The 7404-nt window shown below is 39.7% G+C and overlaps 1 long non-coding RNA gene across 1 annotated transcript; it reads right to left on the bottom strand.

Moving 5' to 3' along the window:
- Positions 1 to 1715: 1715 nt before the first annotated feature.
- On the bottom strand, positions 1716 to 5651 carry LOC111738633. The gene is made up of 3 exons (XR_002779911.1): positions 5597 to 5651; positions 2769 to 2833; positions 1716 to 1906 (listed from the first exon to the last, which is right to left on the bottom strand). It is a non-coding gene; the product is annotated as an uncharacterized LOC111738633 (long non-coding RNA).
- Positions 5652 to 7404: the final 1753 nt, after the last annotated feature.

Here is a 7404-nt window from a genome sequence, read left to right as displayed (position 1 = left end):
GTGATGAAGTTTGGTCTAGCTCAGGGATTGACAAAGAATGGCCCATGTGCCAAATCCATCCCACCACCAGCTTTTGTAAATCAAGTTTTATTGGAAGACAGCCATGCCCACTTGTTTATGTATCGTCTATGACTGCCTTCACATTATAACTACAGAGTTGAGTAATCGCATCGAAGGCTGAATGCCCCACCATGCCAAAAATACTATCTGGCCCTTTACAGAAAGTTTGCAGAATCCTGGTCTAGCTTCTGGTACACGAGACCACATGGAACAGACAAGAGCTGTCCTAGCTGAGTTCTCCCTAGAACAAGCAGCTCCCAGTTAAGCTACCAGACAAGTTCGGCCACATGAGTTACCCCAGATGAGAACAGCAGAACAATAGTCTAGCTGAACTCAGCCCAAATTGCAGACCCACAAACTTATGAACAAATATTATGGTTACTGTTTTAAACCACTAGGTTGTGAGTGGTTTATGCTGAGGCAAAAGTGGCAACCCTGACTCTGCAACTTAGTGTCTGTATGTAGCAGACAGCGTTTGTTTCCAGCTGATATTATTAGGGATTCATCACTTCAGTGCAGGCCGGCTGGCTTACCACTACCAGTATCGGGATCTCTATACCTGGGGGCTTTCTCCAAAACCCTGGCAAGAGCTCTGCCAAAGCTGAGAAATTCACACTCCGACTGTACCACACCCATCTTTAATCAACGATGGACAGAAGTCGGTATAAAAATACATTCTTGTTCCCTTACCTTCGGGAAGGGTGAGGCATATATTCAACACTGTTTTCCAGAGTTCCCCTGCAGGGTAACCCTCTGGTATCCCACTGGCTTGATATCAAACCCTTTATTAGCTGTGTCTATTTTTCCCATGACTCGACTGATATTTCTTGAACATGCTAAATTAGTTACTTTCACTCAAATCCTTGTCACAGTTTCTACTTCAAGTCAGAATACAAACCTAGAAGATATTGTATAACCTTTGATAAGTTTCTTTCTCTCTTTAGTTTCCTTATCTGTAAAATGGGAGTAACAGGAACGTTTATATCCTAGGTAGTGGTCATGAGTACTTACTTGAGATAAAGTGTGTAAAGCACCCATCGCTGCTCTTAGTGGCAACAATGCACCTTAGCCAGCCCCACTCACTCTGTGCATGGGCTCTGGTGATTGGCCAAGGCGTCTCTAATGATCCAGGATACTATTGAAGAACTATCAAATACCAGAGGATGCCTGAGTTCAGCTACAGTGTGTGGGGACTTGTTCTGGTTTTCCAGTCACATCCCATTTCAAAAAAAAGTCTGAGTCCTATACCACAAATCCATGTCTGGAAGACACCGTGGCTCCTGAGGTCTGAGTTGGCACATTAGACTGGAGCCTGCTGCGTGCCTGACCCCAAGAACCTGTCCCCAACAGGAAGGAGGAATGTTGTCAAGGAAGTGTGGCAGACCTGACTTCAGACAATTAGAAAAACATCACTGTGCCTCACAGTGGAAGGTGAGCATGACTTCAACTGTGACCTTAAAAAAAAAAAAAAAAAATGGGGTGGGGGAGGATGTTTTTCTTTTCTCCTTTACGAGAGATCTGTCTATATAAAACCCTCCACTCCTTCTAACAGACTTTAATATACATCCAAACTTGGAAAAAAATTAAGACCACACTATTTTGCCTCATGCACTACAAAACGTGTTGCATTTGCTGTAATACCTTGTGTTCTCTTTTAATGTTTGAATCCTTAATTCTCCTTCCTCATGATCTGCCCCAGGACTTTCAGGGATGTTTCAGGGTAAACTGGACTGAAGAATATGCTCGGAATGCTCGGCAGGTCCCCACATCCATGTGAAAGGACTCCATCAGACCTGCGATGAGGCAGTGTGAGGTAATGAGAGCAGAGTACTGGATCATGGCCAGGCTAGGAATAATGACAAAGCTATAATTACCCTACTGTAGGACTTTGGCTGGAAGTGACTATTTTAAACCCCAAAAACATCTCAACAGCATCTTGGAGTTACTTTGGGAAAGCCCCTTTTTGCCATTGTTGTCTTTTTTTCATGCAATAGGATGTCAGTGTCGGGGATACTTCCTACCAGAAAACCATCAAGGGATCTGTGTAGCACTTGGAGAAGCTCAAAAGAGTGCCATGGTGTACAAGCCTTTTTTTCAGCCTCTGGCTGAAAACGTTATCATTTTTTTTCTTTCAGAAGCAAATATTTTCATTCTAGGGTTTATAGGATCAGCATAATTAAGATGGTTTGTGGTCATACCCGCTCCAATCACAGAGTATCAAATCTTTGCAATATATCTTTACACAGTCCACATATCTAATTCTTGTACTTATTAGATGCTCTGAGATATCTGTGGTGGAAAATAAAATGTGCATTGATATGGAGCTAAAGACCTCTTGATAGCTACTTCACTTTAGATTATCCAGCCTCTTAAAGACTCTCAGGGCCTTTGTTTCCTTATCTGTTACTTCCACTGTAAGCTTCCTTCCTCCCCTCCTAGGAGTTTTAGAAATGTAAATGGGGAAAAAAGTACAAGGATAGCAACAACAATCCCACTGGGTAGTATGCGCTCAAGGAATGTGAGGTCCTATCATTAGAGCATCTCTTGAGGTTCTCCAACTTGTAAAAAAAAGAAAATATGAGGAAAAAAAGTAGAATGGGAAGTGAAACATAGACCATCGGTTGAGCATAGTCTTTGGAATTAGACTACCTGGGTTCAAATATGAGCTTTGCTATACCCTAGGGTATGATCGTGGGCAGTTTACCTACCTCATCTTTCACTGCTCCAGTTTTCCCAACTACAATACAGCACAAGGACTCACCACAGTAGACGTCTATAGGATTAAATGAGACAATTCATACAAATCCAGCACAAAGTCTAGTATGTACTACCCACCAGTAAAGGATAGTTGCTTCAATTAGTATCATAATAATTATTTTTAATCTATTATTATTGGAGACCAATCTTTTTTCATGCCTTGGAATATGGGATGTCAACCATGAAGAAGGTACTTGGAGGCCATTAGAAAGAACACAAGGCACTGGGTAACAATTAGGGTGGCTGCAGGAGGGCACAATGTTCCGCACCTGTACACCTACATGTACTTGGTGTCATAACACACTGATGGGTCCCAATCCACTGGGGGAAGACTGACAAAAGAATTTTGTTACAAATTTTAGTAAAGGTATCAATGCATATGAAGGCTTCTATTAAAAATAATAAATTGATCTGGAAACAAAGTTATCTAGACCAATCATACCTTTTTTTTTTAACTTGTATTTTAAACCATTTTTTGAGCATAAGACAAAGAGATGGATTTGAAGCTAGCCACACCTAAAATTTCCCAAAACCATGTGCACTATCTGTGTTTAAGTATCTGCTTTTTATTTGATACTCATCAGCTGTTTCTATAGTACCTCATTTGATACAAGGAGGGAAGGTAATCTTATTATCCCCACTTTATAGATGAGAATATCAAAGCTCACTGAGGTTAAGTAACATGCTTAGCATCATCTGGTCTGTAATATTTGGAAAATTGAACCCAACCCTGCAAAAAACAGGAGTCTCAAGTTTTATCTATGCTGAAGCCCATTCTTTTGGTATGTCCTGACTGGCAGGGCATAGTGTAAAGAGACAGGATTTGCAGAGAGCAGATTTTACGTTTATGCATGGTTTCCTTCCTGTCCCAGGAAAATTGTAGAGATGCTGGGAAGGTCTGAGCAGTGAGTAGATAGATAAGAAGTCAGTTCCTTAGAATGACAATTAGAAAGCAGTTCAACAGGCAGAAATGTAAAGTACACCCAATGATGACATAGCAGTCAGAAGCCCTTCAAAGTGTACAGGGATTTTCACTTTCCAAAGGGCTTTCCACACATCCTGTCATTGGTCCGTTTAAACTATTCTGTAGAGGCAGAATCAACATAAACACCACTGGAAGCAAAAGCTATAGACAGACTGGCTAGAAAGAAAAGAATTTGAAAATCCTAGCATACAGATGTCAAGTATGAATGAATCTCCAACCTAGGGCTTTACATGTATAATAAATACAGATTGGTTTATTGAGCAGTATAGTTACATTTCCTCAATTCTATTTTTTAAGAAAAAATGATTTTAAGGGACTCCGATCATCCATAAATTGTATGCCTGTAACACACTTTATGAAGTCACCCAGAGGAAACGCTTTATTTCAAGAAGTCACTGGGTTGCTCATGGACTAGTAAGCAAATCTTGCTGTGTGCTGGGAATATCCAAAGAGATATTAGCAATAGCCTAAGAAAACTCAAGCTGAGCTGGGCCTGGGGAATTATAATATATCCCAAACTCATATAGCAGTAATGTTTTAAAAACATCCATTTTTAAAATAACATTGCTACCTAAACAGACATTTGTTCAACACCAGTTACTCTGTCCATTAGCATAGATAGTTTGGAGTTGGCAGGATCAGCCAGGGATGATGTAAACTGGAGGCAGAAACAGAGCTAGTGAGGTGGGCTTATGTGTATGTCCAGTCCTTTTCAGCATATTCACTAAAGAGACAAGAGTAGTCCCAGAAAAGGAACTGAGCTATGCAAGAACTGCTGTATTCGTTCATTAGTCATGGCTGGATTGTGCATGGTGGTGAGAGGCAAGAGAGAGCAAAGAGGTCCTTAAGGCATACTAAGGAAAGCTCGGGTTTTGTCCTCTAAGTGCTGGACAGTCAATGAAGAGATTCCGGAACGGAAGTAGCAGGATCAATATTTGTTTTTAAAAGACGGCCGTGGCAGCAGTGTGGCAGTCAAAGAGAGAAGTCTGTCTTAGTGCAGTGTTTGAAGACTGTGATCCCAGCACCTCTGGCACCTCTGGCACCTCTGGCAGCCACAAAGAGCTTTTAGACCCGGGGACTTCTTCCACCGAACGCAGATCAGGGATAACTATGCCCAGCATTTGTATAGGCCCTTTTACTTCTAAAACTTTCTCAGTTCACCAAACAACAATCTGGGGAGGTGGGCCAAGTGGAATTATCCCCATTCACACATGGAGAAGCATCTCTAAGTAACTACAGAACCACAGAACAACTTCCAGTTAGAGTAATTGCATTCTGGCTCTGCCCCATTTAAGACTGACATTTGATTTGTGTGGCTAGAAAATGAAGCATGTATAAAACTCTGGGGGTGGGGGTGGGGACCTCAGTGCCTTTAAGTAGAAATCAATGCTATATAATAGTTTTTAAAATACTAGTTTCAAAAACAAAAGAATGAGTAACTAGCACAAAGACACAGCATACCTAAAAGCCAGAAGGCGGCTAGCTAATGAACTGTTTTGCAAAATTAAAAAACATTTGATGGAAAGTATTATAATTTCATGCATCTAATATGCATAGCATCTAAATGTGTTTGGATATAGAATTTAAGCTTGCTTAATCGTGCACATTACAACCTTTATCAAACTGTGCTTGGATTTAGCTTAAAAACAATTCCAAAGTGACTATTATAATGCATATGCTCTGAATTACAAGAGAATGTCCTTCATTTTCAGCCTGGAGGCCATAGGGCCAGAAGAGAGATCAGCCCAGTGGGGCTCTTTTTGCATTTCCTTCGAAGCATACATGTATACTCACGATTTTAGGAGGATAATCAAATATTGTTAATGAACAGTATAATTAACATCTTGAACTTCAGGTTTCAACAGGAAAAGGAAAAAAAAAAAGGATTGGATCAGGTTTGTAACATGGCTTTGCATAGTCAAGAGAAATTCCCAGTGAAAAAACTCAGAAAGGCTTTTAAACATCTAAGCAGCTTTCAGAGTAGAAGAGCACAATCTTTATATTAGACTCAATCACTTTTTTCCCCTAAACCTCAGTTACTTCATTGTGAAATGGCCCACGAGACCCTAAACCAACTCTGGTCTCTGGCTGGATCTCCAACCATATCTCTCACCATTCTTTCCCTCACTCAACCTCTGCCACAAGGGCTGCCTGTGGTATCTTGGACGTGCCAAGCATATTCCTGCCTCAGGGCCTTTGCACTTGTTATCCTCTCTGCCTAGAAGGAGCTATCCACAGATATTTACAGGCTTACTCTCATTATTTTTCAAGCCTCTACTCAAATGGTCCTTCTTCAGGCTTCCTAAACAGCATCCCTCCACCTCTTTACTCTATATGATCTTTCCTATTTTTCTTCAAAGCATTTATCTCTACCTGACATTATTTGTTTTCCTATTTATTGTGCTCACTCCTCACTAAAATGTAAGATCTCTGAGCACCAAAACTTTGTTCTCTTTCTATTTCCCCATGCTTCAAAGACAGTCATCAAATAAGTGGAAACTTGATAAATATTTGTAGAAAGGAAGGAGGGAGAGAGGAAAGGAAGGAAATATCAATGCTCCATTTTTCTTCACTTAAAATTCCAAATTGGCACCATGGTTTTAAGTTATTTCCATTGACTGGTTTACACTGGGCAATTGATTAAAATAAGAAATAAAAATTATCTCCTTTTTTAAATAATTTTTAATTGTGATAAAACATAACATAAAACTTACCATCTTCACCATTTTTAAATGACTGGGGCAACTTCAAAAGGAATACCCGAGCCCAGCCTTCCTACAACTGTACTGCTTCTAAATCAATGAAAAACTGCCCCAGTCCAAAAAACTGTGCTACATTCTTAAATATTTACATTAACCACATTAATGCTTTTAAGGTAGAAGAAAAATGCGATATAATATGCTTATGCTAAAAGCAAGATAGCTACAGAATTTACAAAAAATATAGTAATTTCTAATACACAATAAGTAGTGTGCTCTAGTAATGGAACATATGTTTAAAGCAATATAACTGACTTCTTTCCATCTTGTCAGTGTATAGAACATTAAATGGAACCCTCCTTTGGTGATTATGTCAAACATCTGCATTTGAAACTCTTTATGAACATGAGACTTGGTCAAATGGCTCTTGTGACTCCACTGTGCTAGGCCAAGAGATTTATCCTTAATTAGCAGATAGGGAAACTGAGCCTCAGAAAAGTTATCACTTGCTCAAGGTCAACAGAGAGAGTAGTAAAGCTCGTACTCATGTCGAGGTCTTCTAACGTATAATAAATACAGATTGGTTTATTGAGCAGTATAGTTACATTTCCTCAATTCTATTTTTTAAGAAAAAATGATTTTAAGGGACTCCGATCATCCATAAATTGTATGCCTGTAACACACTTTATGAAGTCACCCAGAGGAAACGCTTTATTTCAAGAAGTCACTGGGTTGCTCATGGACTAGTAAGCAAATCTTGCTGTGTGCTGGGAATATCCAAAGAGATATTAGCAATAGCCTAAGAAAACTCAAGCTGAGCTGGGCCTGGGGAATTATAATATATCCCAAACTCATTAGCAGTAATGTTTTAAAAACATCCATTTTTAAAATAACATTGCTACC

Source organism: Pteropus vampyrus, unplaced genomic scaffold (genome assembly GCF_000151845.1).
Source record: "Pteropus vampyrus isolate Shadow unplaced genomic scaffold, Pvam_2.0 Scaffold41, whole genome shotgun sequence".
Lineage (NCBI taxonomy): Eukaryota > Metazoa > Chordata > Mammalia > Chiroptera > Pteropodidae > Pteropus > Pteropus vampyrus.
Note: the sequence above shows the minus strand (reverse complement) of the source record. Positions and strands in the feature narration are given on the sequence as shown.